This window comes from Drosophila mojavensis, unplaced genomic scaffold, assembly GCF_018153725.1.
Source record: "Drosophila mojavensis isolate 15081-1352.22 unplaced genomic scaffold, ASM1815372v1 contig_80, whole genome shotgun sequence".
Lineage (NCBI taxonomy): Eukaryota > Metazoa > Arthropoda > Insecta > Diptera > Drosophilidae > Drosophila > Drosophila mojavensis.
In genome coordinates, this window is record NW_025318906.1 from 6,717,174 (window position 1) to 6,735,587 (window position 18,414).

At 39.2% G+C, this 18,414-nt stretch overlaps 1 protein-coding gene across 9 annotated transcripts in view; it reads right to left on the minus strand.

Annotated features, from left to right (window-relative positions):
• The window catches only part of LOC6578961 (RING finger protein nhl-1), a 38,185-nt gene extending 34,121 nt beyond the window's left edge, over nt 1–4,064 (minus strand). For 6 of the 9 annotated variants that reach the window (XM_032730762.2, XM_032730760.2, XM_015163392.3 and 3 more), the window contains exons 1-2: nt 3,689–4,063; nt 1,013–1,123 (exon numbers count right to left, since the gene is read on the minus strand). The gene's annotated coding sequence lies outside the window, so the exon portion shown is untranslated. Of the gene's footprint in view, nt 1–1,012; nt 1,124–3,688 lie in introns of all 9 variants that reach the window. The other 3 variants (XM_044010454.1, XM_032730765.2, XM_032730764.2) reach the window with 1 other exon arrangement.
• Between the last annotated feature and the right edge of the window lie 14,350 nt (nt 4,065–18,414).

The window sequence follows — 18,414 nt, forward strand, 5'->3', positions numbered from 1 at the left end:
GGCACAGCAAGAGCTCAAGGTCGTATTCCCTTGGAACGGCGACAGGCGCTAAAAATAGTTAATGCGTTTTGCCCAGAATTTTTTTAACTACAGCGGAGTGCAGACGCCTCAGAATAGAACTGCAAATACTCGAGCTATAAATAACAGCCAGACAGAGGCTGCAACTTCACAGACTGCAGTAGAGTATGTGTGAAAGCGAGAACGTTTGCCCAACTAAACAGAAAGCGAAAACTTTTCACACTTTGCTAAGGCAAAGCAAACTTGCAAGAAAACTGAAAACAAGCTTTCATTTAATGCAAACAAACAAATTGTTCAAGTTTCACTAAAAGAGAAGAAATCCTTAAAAGCTTTAATTTCTTGTTTATATTAAATAAATGTGCAAACTATTTTCGCTTTTATAGTGGTTTAATTGATGTCAAATGCTCTAATAAGCTATAAGATGATTAATAAAGGGAAATATAAATATTATAGAGAGTTTTACCGACACTTTTATTCGATTATCGTATACGAACTAGACTTAAAAACAAATTTTACTACACTTGCTTGACCAATTGAAATGGACAGACTGAGTGGATGGAATGATTGACCAACTGATTGATGATGATGAATGATATAAATTCAACAATCATGACTTTATAAGGGAAAAAAATTCCTTTAAATATATCAAAGAAATCCAGCTTTAAGTGAGACAAGAAGAAAGTTTGTAATATAATTGGAAATCGACTTGACACAAATTTATATTAAATTGACTTTTTCAATTGAAAATTTCTATCTTTAGCTTTATATAAATACACCTGAGCTGCTTATGCACTATGACTGATTGAAGTCTAATGTGCTAAAACATGAATTTCCAGTAATTTCTTTATCATTTCTCACTGCGAATTCCATGAAAAGCGGCTTTAAGCAATTTTCTACTATCGTACATTCCAGGGACTTTTGCACACGGCAAATGTATTTTTCAGTTACTTTCAAATGTAATTTAAGGCTTTTTACGGTATATTCATGTACTTACAGCTACTTTTGTGTTTTTGCTTTCGTTACGCTTTGCCTTCCTTCCTCTTCCTGTTTGGGTATCCGAGGCGCCCCTGGGGGGGCCCTGTTGCGTTGCTGTTAACTGTGATGGCTGCAAATAGGCAGATGGACAGAGAGACAGTGAGTGAGAGATAGAGAGAGAGAAAGAGAGAGAGATAGAGAGAGAGAGCGTAAGTGAATGATTGAGTGAGTGAGAGATAAGTATGGGATTCACGGCTGCATGCCAAATTGCATGATTAATCACTTGAGTTTTGGCTGCCAATCAACTAGTTACGCATGCTGGCAATGAGACAAGGCTGCTGCCGCCGCACCCCGCATCGCCCACAAATGCCACATCAAATGATAGCAGCTACAATTCGCATTGAATATTACAATTCATGATGCCACATGAAACACAATATGGGGCAGCTGCATTGTTGTTTACCTGCTCATTATCGTTATGGGCTGCAGTTGGCATTTAATTGCATTGGCACAAAAGAACCGCAGCGAAACTTCGTTGCCCTTGGCAGTTGCACTTGCATATTAACGTTGCTGCTGGCATTTCGGCGCCACATGCTGCATGCCTCGTGATAAGCGATATGCGTATTTACGTATTTTGATTCACACACACACGCACACACACACAGCAACAAACACACACACTCACACACATACAATGTCAGACTTAATTAACGTGCATTGCCAATATTCATGTTGCCTTGTTGCCGTGTTTCCCTCTCACGTTGTTGCATGCAACATTTTAATATCCTGCAAGCATTGTTTCTTAATAAATGCAACGCTCGCAGGCAGTCACCTGGATATACGGCTTTCTTTTTAATTGAAATGCATAAACTTCCACTTGAACTCAAGATATTATCGAAATTGAGTGCGAAAAGCAGCATAAAGGATTTCTTATTACAGTTTCAGGCTTATACGTGTTATTTATAATATATATACATTTTTTTCAAAATATATCAATGTCGATTTCTTATAAAATAAGGAGAGTTAAGAAAATTAAATAAAAAATTAGGAATGAAATATAAAATAAATATTAAAAATTATTATTAATAATAAATTGAATATGCCTAAGCTGAATTCTTAAAAAAAATAACAAAAATTAAATAAATAAAAATTATTATTATTAATAAATTAAATATGCCTAAGCTGAATTCTTAAAAAAAAAATGACAAATAATAAATAAATAAAAATTAAAAATTGTTATTAATAATAAATATGCCTGAGCTGAATTCTTAAAAAAAGACAAATAATAAATAAATAAAAATCAAATACTTATCTAGCTTATCTATATAGAAAGCAAAATAAATAAAAAATCAACGGAAAAATGTTTGTAAACCCCAAAAAATACCAAAAGGCCACTCAAGGAACAGCTCTATCTATGCTATTTACAAATCCAATTAGTCATTTCATAAGCTAACACTTAAGTCATTAATTAAAAGTTATAACCACTTAAGGGCCGCTACTAAATACTTAATAACCTTACTCTAAATCATAATTAACATAAACGAAGCATATCAAACATATTTAGCATAATTTCCAAGAAAGTGCAACTGGAAAGTTTAAATTTGCTGTGGAATGCAAAGCCGTACTCGAAACTCGAAGTTATTTAATTATCAACTACAGCAATTAGCTGAGATATCTCAAATGATATCCCATTGCAATTGCACGTCGTTGCCCATTCGATTTACTAATTAAAATTCGGCCTTGAACTTCACAGAAGAGAAAACTCAATACGCATACGCCGTGTAGACGACGAAGCTTCGATAAATGCGTACGTGTGTGCGAGTGTGTGGGTGTGTGCGTGTAAGAGAAACTGTTGCATACTTTCGGGCGGATGTGAATTAAGTGGACTGGGGTAAAAAGTGCTTTTCATGCTACCGAATCGATTGGCATTTAAATTTGCTTCAATTTCGCTCATTCAAAACAATGAACAAAAAGGCAACAGTAACAACAACAACAGCAATCGAAATGAAGTGTAAACAATTCAGGTGTGAAGCGAAAACAAAGGGAATAGCCAAAAGCAAATACAGACAAAGAAAATTAAACAACAAAAAAAAAAAAAAAAACGAGCCCAAAAAGCGCACAGCGCAAGGCAAACAAAAATAAAAAATAAAAATAAATGAAAATGAAAATAAAAATAAAAACAAAAAAGCTTTCGAAAAATTGAGTAAAAATGTCGCTGATTGAATAAAAACTAAAAATAAAATTGCGGCAAACGCGGCGTATGAGCAATCTAACTAAAGATCAACTCAAATTAAAAATAAAAAAAATATATGATATACACATATATATATATATATATATATATATATATATATATATATATATATATATATATATACAGACAATTTTTTTGAGTATATATAAATTCAGTTATAGCAAAAATGTTTATGTTCTCATACAACAATAACAAAAATTGTTTAAAAAATTTTAAATAATTTTGACAGCTTGTGCGAGGTTGCTGTCGCTCTCTCTCTCTCTCTTTCTCTCTCCCTCTATCTGTCTGCGTGGTGGGCGGCAAAGCAAGGTGTAGCTGCCAGGTGACATTTGTGAGCAGCCTTATATTCAATATGTATACATATACATATATACATATATATATTTTGCATATATTTATTTTACATAATCAACGCAGCATTTTACAGCTTTTTACACTCACTTGTGGGCCGCACTGCAATTGACTAATTGAAATTTGTTAAACTTTCGCACACCTATACGCATGCCTTTGGTGGCACGTCTCGTACTTCAGCTATCGGCACTTTGAGCTCTAGTTAAGCTTTGATTCGCTCTTCGCCTGTCGATTTCGATTTTGATTCGCACACACGCACGCACGCACTCACGAGACACGCACGTCCTGTTGCACGCACTTCAAGCTGCACGGGCAGCTGCAAGATAACACTATAAACTATATATACATATATATATATATATCTATATCTATATATATAGGGTATAGTATATGTGTGCTATATAGCGAATATCTATTGGGCACTGCGACACGTCCACTCGCGAGCGTGTTGCAAATGAAAATGAATTTTTTTTGGGGGGCCTCTCGACTGGCAGCGGCAACATCTTTGATGATCAGCCGTTCTGAGGTGAGTTTTATAAAAATAACGTGCAACAACGACAACAACAACGACATGAAATAGAAAGCGTTATTGGGTGGGAAGTGCATGATCAAGAGATACCCCTTGAAGGCCTAGTGATGAGCGAGAGTTTTTGCATATGAGAAAATTGCAAAGAATTTAAATTTTCCTCTTCAAGTTACCAAAATTCTAATAGAAATGTGAGACAGTATATTTGTGTAAGGGCTTTTCTAAGACTTTCCATTCCCATTGTTTATCTCGAATATAAGACATTCATGATGAACTTAGAAACATATAATAAATACATCGATATAGATCGGTTTTGCAGCCAAGCTATCAAAGACTTGTATAGCTCCTAATACAATATATAGCAATTATAGAGAGATAGGCAAGAATACAGACTGCAAAATAAAGAGACTGATTGACAGACAGACATATACAGAGACAGATATAGATCGACAGACAGAAATCTTTCTATCTGTATATACCTCTCTGTCCATATAGACAGACATATAGATAAGTAAACAGAAAGACAGACAAATGTATATAAGACAAATATATGTATAGAAAGGGAGAGACATATATGCGACAGACAAATATAACTCTATCTGTCTATATAGACAGATATATCGATGGGCAGAGAGACAGAAATATAAACAGTAAAGTGAATAGACAGACATTCTCATAAACAAATACACAAACATATATGCACAAACAGTAGCGAATGAAGTAAATGTATTGATTGATAGGCAAAAAGGTATTTAGAGATATTGATATCGATATCTATAATTGAAATATAGCTTAGCAGCTTTAGGTGGCTGCATAATAAAACTCATAATATCTGCTACATATAAGGAAAAAAGAAAAAGAAAGAGACAGAGAGGGAGATAGGGCGATAGAGAGAGAGAAAGCGAAAAGGATAAAACGGGAGAATACATTAAGGAGCGAGACAGAAATAAATAAAGGGGTGGAAAAAGAGAGATGTAGAGAGGGAAAGAATGCGAGAGATCGAGAGAGAGACACAGACAGTCATTCCTTTCAATTATCAAATGAACCAATATACCCTATACAATAATTTACAACGGTTTCGCGTCGAACAAGAACAACAACTGAATAGAAAGAATTTCGTTTCTCGTCCACTTTCACATACTTACACACACACACACACACATACACACAACGGAAACAACAGCAACAGCCACCATATCTTTTGCCCGCTCGCTCGTTGAACCGCTCTGTGGAATTCTCAGTATAATCTCTTTACAATGGACATTATTTTCATTGTCGCCAGCCAAGGCGAATATCAGCTCGCTTAATTGTTGCCTATTTGGCAATGACTGCCATAATTATTATCATATTTTCCTTTTACCGCTCCCCCACCACATTTCTTTTTTATCATTACTTATTTCGCAGTTGCCTCTGGGCACCTTCTACCATTTCCAGACGCCCACGCATTTTGGCCAAAAATTGAATCATGAATCATTTGTCTTGATCTTCTTCTTGTTCTTGTATATTTATAAATGGGCATGGCTATATTTATTAATATGGCCGCATCGACAAGTTTAAACAAGCACAAATTAACGGAATTGTCTGAGCGCAAAATGAAAAATTCCGTTACTTTTCCTGCCTGCGGCATATGTGAAAGAAAGTTGGCTAATGGGAACTCAAATACCCTGTAATAATTTGCAATCGAGAATCGAGTTGATTAGTTTAGCGCATGTTCTACTCGCTGAGGCATTTGAGCACCCAAGTGCAATCAGCCGTTAGTAAATGCACTTACAAGTCCATTAAACGATGCACTCAATGCGCTTTTAGCACTGCACAGCTTTACAGTTATCAGTTATTAATAAACATGTTTACAGTAGCATAACAATTTCCTTGAATCACTTCTTCTTCACGCTGTCACACGATCAAGACTGACTCCCTCTTGCTTGCTTGCCGGCAAACTAACGGAAATGTCAATTCGCATTTGTTTATGTGTAGGAGCGAGACAGCCAATTACGCACTTGTCAAGCTCATCTTCCACGAATCGGAGTACAAAAGCAATAGCAGAAGGCGAGAGAGTTGAGCCAGAGCCGGGCAATGCTAACCTTGAACATGTGCAGCAAGGCAAATAAACAGAAGTGGAGTGAAAGAGAAATTGAAGAAGAAGAAGAAGTGCACTTGGAGTAAGGGCATATGTGTTTGTATATGCATTTGTTTACGCTGTTTGTATGAGTATATTGATATAATGATTACATTTCCATAGATAAATTTGATGGGATTATTTATATAAAATCTATAGGTAAACTTGATGGGTTTATTTATATAAAATCGTTCATGAATACATTTGAATTGATAAATTTGTATTAGTATTAAAGACATAGACATTTGTATAGGTAATTTTGTATAAAATCATATACATTTATATATAAAATCATATATAGACCCTTAGTACTTCTAAGATAGTAGATTAATTTGTCTAGGCGCATTTATAAAGGTACATTTCAATAGGTAAATTTGTATACGTATATTTATATGACAAATCTTTTGTAGGCATATTTCTCTAGGTAAATTTGTAAAAGATCATATATGCATAAGATAATAATAATATAGACCCCTAGTACTACTAAGTTAGTAGATTCATTTGTCTAGGCGCATTTATGAAGGTACATTTCAATAGTTGAATTTTTATATGTATATTTGTATAACAACTCTTTTGTAGGTACATTTCACTCTTAAGTAGCTTCATATGTATGTGAAAGTACTCTGACGGAGGTACATTCAAGTGCTCAACCTTCAGTGCAAACACCATTCGCCTTCTCATTCAGCCTTGCAAGTGTAAAGCGGAGCAAGCAATGCCAATAACACTCGAGTCTGTGTGTGTGAGTGCGTGTGTGTGCGTATATCATACTCTCTTCCCTCTCACACACTGTTTACATACATACATGTGTGTGGCAATGGCCTCTGTGCGGTTGGACTTCATTTGCGTTTCTATTAGACTGCTTGTCTTTTGTTTTACGCTACCAGCAGCGCGGCCCTCTCCATCTCCCTCTCCCCCTCTCTCCATCTCTCTCTCTCTCGACAATTGCGTGTGGCCAGCTGACAGGCTATTGTCAATCCGTGTTGATGAATTTATGTTGTGATTTTTTCGCTAGCGAAACACACAAAAGCCGCAAGTGCAGTGCGCTTCCAGTTGTTGTATTTGTGTTGATTTCCTTTTGTGTTTGTTTTTGTTTTTGTTGCATCTGCAATTTATGACAGCATTGCTGACTTTTTGTACTCATCAACAAGATGTCAACGCGTCGCAAATGATGTCCGCTTCACTCACTCTCCCCTCTCTCTCTCTCTCTCTCTCTCGCTCTCTCTCTCTCTCTCTGTCTTCATGGTCTAGGTCAGGCGACGACCCACCCTCTCGGTGTAGCTACCTCTTTCCCTCGCGGGCATTTAAATGCGCACTTTTAGAGCACTCGCATTGGCTGCTTTGCTTTCTTGCTTTGCCTTTTGGAGTGCTTTAGCACAACATGTGCGATTTTTTCTCACATTGATTTGTTTGCTGGTCTGGTATTTTTATAGTTGCGGCTAATTGCGGGGCATCAATTTGTTGCATATTTGGAGTGGATTCGTTTGGGGAGCTTTTGGTATCATGATTAATTACAATTGATGGATGGCCAATTGGCAGACGCGGACGGCATAATGAGCGCCACAAGCAGGCATTATTAATGGCCATGTAACGGTGCACACTCACACACACACACACACACACATATAGAGATAGCAAGTTTGGCTAATTGCTGCAGCGCTTTTGTAGGGACAATAGCATACTTAACCGTTAGACTCGATTGCCAATAATAATGAATTAGCAAACAATTTCAAGCATTTCGACGAGCAGCGAGGGCTGCTTAGAAAGTTTAGTGTACATATTTAAAAATTATTTATATAAGGGGTATTTTTCTCCATAATAAATATAAATATAAGTAAATTTTAAACATATTATTTTTTATTATTTTTAAATTTTTTTAAATAAATAATAATTTTTTATAAGTCGTCACAAATATTAGCAGAATAGAAATCAATTATTATATTATGATGTTTTGTATAATTTTCAATATTTTTGTAAGGCCTAATTATATTTTGTGTTTCATTAAAAATACAAATTATAATTCTCTATTAAGCCAAGCATATAATATTAATAAAGCAGCCCTCGCGCTTAACTCAGGCTAAGTCTCTCACAAATACAAACTATTTCTGTCAGACAAATGGCGTTAGGCACATAATAACCAATTTCTCTAAATACGCCCATAATTATGAAAGCGTCTCTGTGTGTGTGTGTGTGCCAGAGTGTGTTTTGGCTTCATTTGCGCGTGCTTGTTCTCGCGCTGCTGCTGGTCTGTAGCGCCTCGGTCTGGAGGCAAGGATTTGTCGTAATTAGGCATGCATAAGCATATGCTGTCGTCTACGCTCAAGGCGTCGGCTTAGCCAGGCACCAAAGCCCGAGTCGGAGCAACAAGAGGACGCCGCTGTCGGGTGGGCGCCGCTGCTGCTTCTGCTGCTGTCCTGGGCAAACACAGACGCAAACACAAATACAAACAAGCACACAGCAGCCATTTACAAAGCCTTCGCTTGGTTCATAATTAATTGTGCTTGTTGTCGTTGCTGTTGTTGTGGTTGTTGTTGTTGGTGCTGCTCAATAGGCGAGCGCACCATGATGTTGGCAACGTTTTTTAGGGACCTCTGCTCCTTGACTGCCATAATTGATTGCTTTGTCACGTCACAGGCGACACGAGAAGCGTGTCTGCTCATCCTGCTCAAGATCAAGCTGAATATTCTTAACTAAATGCACTTATGGGTCTATTAATAAGCACGTTTTACAGCGAAGATGTTTACAGTCATTATACGGGACTAGTATGTGTATGTGCACATATATGTGTGTGTACGTGTGCATTAGCTGCATGTGTTAAAGGGCAACGGCATTTGTCTAAAGTACTTCTATTTCACTCGCACGCGCGATCAAATTTCATTTTATGCATGCATAATGATGAGAGCAGACGTAGCCTAGCGGTTGTATAAGTGAGAGCGAGACAAGCATACCGTACTCATGCATACTAAAGCAGGCACGAGGTAAGGACTAAGGCAAAAGGCAATCGAGATCTAGGTAGCTGGGCAAGCCAAGCACATGTATGTTAGTTAGAGATATGTGTGCGAGCGAGACAGGTAGTCTGCAGGCTTAGCTCTAAGAATTAGTGTAAAGAAGACATAAATTATGCATATGTATGCAATCTATAATTAACTGCCCTGAACAACTCAGCTTTGCAGTTGCATACAAGTGAATGTGTGAGTGAGAGAGAAGACATCGTGAAGTGAAGAGGCATTTGAAGATTTAAGAACTTTTTGATTTATCTTAGGCCATGCCTGTACATACATACATACATATGCTCTATATATGTGCAAGCGAAACAAACTGACTGCGCATTTGTTTAACTCACGCAGCATCAATTAGTGTAAAGAACAAAATGGCGAATGTGGCAAGCTAAAGATGAAGGCAACTGCTGTCTGGCATAATTGATTACTTTGTCAGGTCTCAGGCCCCATGAGTTAACTCATCCTGGCCCGGGAGCTGGCCAACTATTTTTGAGCGTATATTTCTTTAATTAGTTGAGCAGCTCAAGCAATTAATTGGCTGCAGCCGCAAGACACTAAAAAGATACGTTAGACGTTTCAAATAATACTGCACAAATGCTGCCAGCCACAAGACGCACACACACGCACACTGGTATATATGTGTATGTGTTTTCTTAAATTAACATTAGCAGCATTTGCAGTTGCCATTAAGAACAAAAACCCATTGGCCAAGTAGCCGCCTTTTTGCGTTTAATGGCCGAACACAACATGCGTAAATATGGCCCAAAGTGTGTATGCATGTGTGTGTGTATGTGTGTGTGTGTGTGTTTGCCTTTGCGGCATTTCATTTGTGGCCACAGCTCCAGGCAAGGACATTTTCACCGAGCGTCTGTCAACAGTGGCTGCCGCTTCTTTAAATTATGAGCAACTTTTGTGTTTATTCCGCCTAAGCAAACTACAAAATATTGCGGTTACGCCTTTGGGGAGGGCTGCACCGACAAGTAAATTAGCAACGCACAGCGGCAGGCGCCAGCTCATAGCGTAGCCCCACTTCAATATTGCGCATACGCACTGTGGCACCTGTTCCATAACCCGTTCGTTCGGCCGTCAAATGTGCTGTAATGGTGGACATTAACATTTAACCTTCAGGCACAAATTACCAAATTTTTGTCGCCCCCAAGTGACACACAGAGAGCGAGAGAGGGACAGAGAGAGAGAGAGACATACACACATATTCTCACGCACAGCATGAAAACTTTGTTGCCACAAAAAGTTCATCTTTACTGAAGGCAAAAGCCATAAAATGCCAGCGTGAGGCAGCGGCAGCTGCGTTACATGTGTCTGCGGCAGGACATCAAATGAGGCAGCAACCAGCGTCTGTTGCTGCTGCTGCTGCATTCCTGCTGCGACTTTTACTTCCTCTTTCTCTTTCTTTGGCCGCTTCCGTCGACTTTAATTTCCTTCGCTTACTTTTGCACCTGCATCGGCTTTCACTCTCATGTCAGCCGCAGCTGCTCTGATGTGATCTTTTGCTTCTGCTCATTCAGCTGCTGCTGTATGCTGCAACGCTTGTTGCCAATGCTTTCACCTATGCTCCCTTCCAGCTTCTGTTCCCGACAGCTCTGCTGATAGCTTTCCAGGTGCTTATCATTATCCGTCTGCAGCTCCTGCTAACGCTAGTCCGCTGCCCACTTCTCCTAGAATTTTTGCTTCAGCTATTCCAGTCTTCTCTCTGCTGCTGCTGTACCTCTGGCTTCTCATCTCGTTTCTCCTTTTCTTCTTGCTTCTCCACATCAAGCTTGTGTCTCTCTCTCTTGAGCTACTGCTCTCTCTTCTTCTTTTGTTTCTGCCATCATTCCAGCCTCAGCTTTTCTATCGGCTTCTGTACTCATATATAGCGACTCACTCCCCAGCTCCCACTTCCTCTCATGCTGCTACTCTCGCTGCTGTCTTTCCATTCCAGCTGAAGCTCCCACTCCTTCCATATTCCAATTTGGTTTTCCGCTAGCTTTAACCCTCTTTTCCCACGCCTTCAGTTCCCTCTCCTCTAATTCCTCTCCTGTTCCATATCCTATTTAATTTCCTGATCCAACTTTTATTCACGCTGTTGCTCATACTTTATCTCTTTATCTCTTATTCCTGCTGCAGATCAAGCTTTTGTAGTACCTTCTGGTTATTAAGCCTAGCAATATTTTCTTGCTGATTTTGAATTAGGCATCATCTTCGGTTGTTGCTTCTTCCTCTTTGAGTACTCCTACTTAAGATAGTGTGCCTAGCTCTGTGTATTATTGTTGTTTCTTCTTCTCTTGCTGATACTCTTTTAGTATTTGTTCCTGATCTGGCTGATGCTGCATCTCCAACTTCTAGTCTTGTACCTGCTTCTGCTTCTACTCCCTACTCTGTACCCAACTACTCCTGCTCTAGCTAATGCTGTTTTGTTCCCCCCTTTATTTCAATTTCTGCTTATGATTATAGTCGCTGCTGTTGCTTCCTCCTTTTCCTCCAGCAGGAGTCCAGCCGACCAGTCCAGCAACTGCTGCTGTTTCTACTCCCTACTCAGCAGCTACCTCTGCTCCTACTGCTTCTGCTGCTGCTGCTCCTGCTGCTACTGCTGCTGCTGCTCCTGCTGCTGTTGCTTTTGCTGCTCCTGCTGCTGCTGCTGCCCCTGCTGCTGCTCCTGCTCCTGCTGCTGCTGCTCCTGCTACTGCTGCTCCTGCTGCTGCTGTTATTTCAGCTTTTCTTAAAGTTATTCTAACTTCTGTTTCGGCTCTCCCTACAATTCAGCGGTCTGCAGCTACTCCTAAGTCTTCGCCCACCCATGTTTTTATACTCATGTTAGTACTGTCGTCCATTCTAACTCGTCTAACTATGCTTAAGTCTTACTTTGGATTTCTTGAGCTTACTCCTTTGTTGTTACTCTAACACCAGCTGCTGCTGCTGCTTGAGCTGATGCGGAGGTTTCCACAGAACTTCCCACAATAGCTCTTGCTAATGCTGTTGCTTTAGCCTCTGCTAAACTTCCTTTAGCTTGCGTTACTATTTTACCTTTACCTGCTAGCGTTTTGAATTCCTTTACCTGTTTTCGTTTCTCTTGCCATCCCTGCTGCCACAGATCTCTCCTTCATCCCTACTCTTCCGTCACACATTCCTTCTTATACGCACCATGGAGCTTATGCTTTGCTTACCTACCTTCACTGTTGCAACTCCTGCTCATGGTTCCTCTCTCTCCTAGACACCCGCTCTCACTCCACCATTTGTTGATGATGATGACGCTGCCGATAAGCGTCCTGCAGCTTGTGACATTGTTGCTGGCGCCTGACGACGATGACGCTGACGATGGCGACGACGACGACGGCGACGCCTACTGATAATAAATATGTGGCATGATTTTGAACAGTAAGCCCGAAAAAAAGTGATGGAGAAGCAGAAAATTTCCATGTGTAGATTTATGACGCACACATTTATAATGCCACGAAAAGTCGCTGCTGCCGGCAGCGCAAATCAGCTAAAAGTGAAAAGAAAAGCGAGGGTAGTGGAAGGGGAAGGGGAAAGCAGGAGAGCAGAGAAGCAGGAGCGTGGGGCAGTGAATGCTAGGGGTTACGACCATGGAGCTGTGAGCTCGAATGGAAATTGATTTTGAATATGCTTGGCTTACACAGTTTGTGATTGAATTTCAAATTTTAATGACAGTTCAATATAATGAATAAGATTTCAATTTCATTCGCGCAAATCCAATTTATTAAAATCTATTTTTCATTATACATATTATTCACGTCGATTTGCAAAGGCGAAAGATTATTCATCACTTGACGAAAGTTCCAATTCCACAATTATTTTTTATCAGAGTTATCAGAGTTCTAAAGTAATTGATGCTGTTAATGAAGTGATATTAATTTCGAAATATAGAAGACTTCAAAAGAAAATAGAAATCTAAAAATAATTATAGGATATTTGCATTTCCCTTACAGTTATTTGTAATTTTCATAATTGCAGTAAGAAGATGAGGGCAAGAGTGTGAGAAAGAGGGGGGAGGGGGGATGGACAATGAAAGAAAAATAAATGCCGAAGGAGAGGGAAGAAGAGCAAAAGAGATAAACGGAGAGAAAATTTACTGGTTAGAGAGAGAGAGAATGACGATAAAAACGTCTACAGGGAGATAATAGAAGGAGGAAAAGATTAGAAAGAGAGAGAGAGAGAGTGGATGAGAAGGAGAGACAGAGAGAGAGAAAGAGAGAATGAAACGGTTGAAAAGGAGAGACAGGGAGAGGGAGAGACACAGACAGAGACAGAGACAGACAGACACACAGATAGATATAGATAAAGACAGAGAGTGTGGTAGAAAAGAGAAGACTATATTGGGATTCCTCAGTCCTTTAGAAAAAAATACATACTTTTCCTAGCATTACATGATCTGAAAAATAACGGAAAAACTTAAAATACAACAACTGAATTTATCAGAATTTCCCCAAAAACTAAAAAAGTCCAGTCCGAATACAAAACCTGTTCAGCTCTGTGAATAAACTCTGAAAAACTACTTGAGCGACGTCATAAATCATCAGAGCCATAAAACGAAATTGAAAGAGATTTAATTGAAATTGTTTGAGCACTGAAGTCAAAGTTTAATATCCAATTTAAAATATATAAATTTCTGGTAATAAAAATAATATATAGTTTGATTTCTGATTTTGTTGTTCTTAATGTTAGTTCAAATGCTGGGATGACAGTTAAATTGAATGGAATGTTTGTGGCATTAAACGTTTTCACCTTTTTCACTGTGATATTGCGCGTGTTTGCGGCGCAGCTCAATAAATTTTCGCAGAGCTCAAGTTTTTATTTATTTGCTAAAGCTTCTGTTGCTGCTGCTACTTGGTCTTCCTCTTCTTCTGCTTCTTCCTCATCTTCATGGTGCTTGCTTGTCAAATTCGATTTGCGATAACATTGAACACGAAGATTGACCGGCTTAGCCTCTTCCCTCGCTCTTTCTCTCTCTCTCTCTCTCTCTCTCTCTCTCTTAGCTCCTATCGCGTCCTGTGGTACAACATCATTTCACTTGGCACTTGGCAAGGACCGCTACTTTTTAAGTGCTGAATGCTGGCGTTGTCCTTGCTGCTTGCAGCTTGCGAACGGATTGCATACGCATTTTTATGACCCTGGCAAATACTTTTGCGAATTCAGCTAAAAAAAAAAAAATGTTCTCTAACATTTGGCATTTCGAAAGTTTTCCTAGCCGGCGGCGAAAGGGGGGGCGTGCCAGTGCGTAAATTGAGTCATTGGTGCTGCTGCTGCTGCTGCTGCTGCTGTTGCTGCCTCAGTTAAGTTTTGATTGAGCATTTAAAAGATGCCGCGATTGGGTTTCGAACTGTGTGTCTGCTGCGGCGTATCCAAGGCAATTTCCTTTGCCAGTTGCCAGGCGCTGCCCTAAGCAGCTTACCTCTGCGAAAGGGATAGAGCGAGACAGAAAGAGAGAAAGGGAGAAGGAGCTGCGCATCAAGTGCTGCAGCAACAGCTCAACAATTTCAACATCCGGCTTCCGTTGAAATGTAATGGAAACCAAGTACGAATACGTGCCGCAGTCTGTGGCAGCTTTACAGTTGGCAAATGGCAACTGCAGGCCGCAAGTGTCGCAAACGGAAATCTAAGCAGCCAGGACACAGCAGGATATCGACTGCACACGCAGGAAAAAAGCAGAGAAGCGACAGCGCCAAGAAGCGTGCTTCGAGTAGGGAATGAATGACTAGCAGATACCCTAAACGGAGTGACGATGGAGAGGAGCTTGACTTAGGTAATCTCTATATATAAATATAGATATGGAGACATGTAGAAATTCTATGATAGAGTTGCTCTGCTTCTTCCTAACCAGAATTTGACTTTATACGAATTTCGCTTTTTAAATATTTATAAAATAATATTTTTATTTATACACTCTAGGAAAGCTTACATACCGAATTTGGTAACGCCAGCTATAATAGAGTTCGAGCTATGGCCAAAACGTAGGTCAATCTATTGATATTTGGCATTTTTTAATACAGTAGAGTCCCGGTAATTCGAAATGGAAAAGAGATCAGTTTTTTTTTTTTTTTTTTTACACAGAATAAAAATATTGAGAATTATTGAGAACGAATTTCTTTCAAGGGAATAGAATTTTTTCGATTTATCGCGATTTTCTATTTAACGGGGTACGAATTATCGAGACTCGACTGTATGTATAAAACTATAGATTAATTATATATTATATACAGTAGAATCCGGTTATAACGACTCCACTTATAGCGTCTATACGGTTATAGCGACGAAAATTCTGGTCCCCAGACAAACTTATACGGTATATATGAATGCTTCCATCTCGAGAACCTTAACAGCTAGAGGCATAAAAATTTATGTAATGGATATAAACATATATAATACAGTAGAATACGGTTTTAACGACATAACAGGAAGCCGCTATACCATTATGTCGTTAAGCCTCTAGCTGTTAAAATTCTCGAGATGGAAGCATTTATATAGACGAAAGGAGAAGCAGACAGATCGATAGAACTATTCACATTAAGCAATTGTAACTGGCGAAAGGCATAGACATATTGAGTCATATAGATGATATACATTATCGAAAAGCCCACTCCACTTATTCAAGCTCTGCATGCCCCTTGTAAGGCATTCATCACTGGGTATACGAAGCAAAACGAACTTGATTTCAGGTGGAAAAATGTTGGGGCATAAATCAAATCAGGCAGCGGCAACGTTGCTAAAGGCAACCACCAACAGCCTTCATTAGTGTTAAACGGCTAACAGAGTGTGGTTACACCAAGCCACGCCCACATCGCACACACACACACTCACGCACTTATGTGCTACATAATTGTGTCGCATATCATTGCGGCTTTTGATTAATTGCCCGCTGCGGCAAATGTGGCAATTATTTTAATTTTATATTTGTTACATTTTTCCTTCTGCTCGCGCTGAATTGAAGATAAGCTGCAAAAATGCTGCCAGCATTAAACATTTATGCGCCATAACTCTCTGCCACGCCCATGCCCCCATCCAGCCGCTCCAAGCTATAGCTGCATAATGATGTCTACTGCTGCCTGCTGTCCGCTGCTGCTTAGATATAGTTTCTCCCACACATACATATGTATATGTATATGTATGTATGTATGTATGTATATTATATATGTATCAACTGCCTAGTGCCTCATTTTCATAGAACTTCCATAAAGCGGCGCTGATTTGCGCCATTTAGTTCGCGCCGCGCTTGATTTATGCGTTCGCCAACAAGTGTAACGGTGCGTATGCGTAATATCTGACTCTGAAATAGATATACATACATATACATAGATATAAATCCCAACCGTCTTGCCCTGCGCAATTTGCAACTCAAACTTGACGCCTAAATCTGGGCTGCGAAACTTTTTTCTGACTTTTGCAATCAAATCGCCAAACCAATAAGCATCCTGCCACGCCCATGCGCCAGCACACGCCCCCACTATGCGTGCAGCTGCAAGCAGCAAATGCAACGCAAATAGTTTGCTAAGTAAAATGAAGGAGAAAAGTTGAAGCTCTTTGAGTGTGGACATTAAATATACCCTGGAATATGATAGAGATTTCAGGTATTTATATGAAATTCAGGATTCTTAATATAAACATTATATATTATATTTAATTTATGAATTATTTTACACATCAAACTTCAACTGTTTTTCTGCTAACTCGCTCACTCAAGTTGCATCCATTTTACAGGGTATTTTTGTAAACGTTTTTGTAAACGTTACGCATCTCTTTCTTGGCCAGCCAAGTTTCCCAGCTGGGTGTGCTGTGGGCGTGTCCGTCAATTGGACAACTGGGCGAGTCGGCAACTCAAATAGAAAGTTTTTATTTTTTGCGTCAACATTACGCAAATTAGTTTGCCAAGCCAAGCCAAGCCAAGCCAAGCAAAGCCAAGCATCAAATGCAGGCATACCCCTAATGACATTTATGCCACAGTCAAGTTTTGGATTTAAGATAAGCTACATGAAAGGCCGAGAGAGCGGGAGGAAGGAAATAGACGTATCACTTCTTTAGTGTTGCAAATGTGAATGATATGGGCATATCCATTGGATCATTAAAGAAAAGCAAAGACTGAGGAAGACATGAAAATATATATATATGGTTTTCTTAGTTAAGCTAGATTTATTAATAATAGGCGAAATTAGGTCCAATAGACTTCATATCATATTAATAAACACGTCTAAACTATTTAATCAACGGATGTATGGGACACTCCAAATGAGTGCAAGGCGGTCCAGGAAATAAAAAATAAATAAAAAACAGCAGAGGTTTTCCAACATATATGAAATTAAGGAAACATAATAGTTAGAAAGTATCAGAAATATTTCATGTTATTAAAAACTGTTATTTTAAGTAAAAATTTAAGATCTAAACTCTTCGAGAAAGCTTGTAATTGTATATCGATAAATGATATATCGATAAAATGAGAATTAACAATACCCTTAGAGAAGCTTCAAGCCGGCACTCGGCAGCTTAAGATTCGTAAAGAGCTAGAAAAATTTGTGAAAAGCAGAAAATAGATTATATTTTATATTTAAGCGCCTAAGGCATTCGCCTCTCTCTCTCTTTCACTCTCTCTCCCTCTCTCTTTCTCTCTTCTTTGAGCTTATTCAGGCTCAGGACTCCAGTTCCTTATATTTCTTAGTCCCGTTGTTCCCATCGCATGCATTACTACCTTTTGTGCACACCTGTTAAATCATAAAATCAAATATGCATTGAATTACATTCAGCTGTTGCCCATTCACAATTAAATTATCCCTTTTTTGCAAGAACAACAACAACGAAAGCTTAACTCGATTTGCTGGCCATAAATTTGCTACCACAAGAGGACGGCCCCCCACACTCTCTCATCTTCACTCTCACTCTCTCTTCCTCTCGCTCTCGCTCTCTACGATTACTCTAAAAAGCAAAGCGGTCGCAATTTTTTAGTCGACATTTTGTAGCGTTCGCCTCTCGTTTTATGCGCAAAAGTGCGTGTAATTCAATTTTTCATGCGCCGCGGCACCCAAAGGAGGCGCACCGTGACTGACCCTACCTTTTTCGTATGTGTGTGTGTGTGTGTGTGTGTGTGTGTGCTAAGACAAAAGAAGCGAAAATATGCGTCAAAGGCATATTTTGGCACGCAATTTGCGTCGATGGCATGTCCTTATTGATGAGC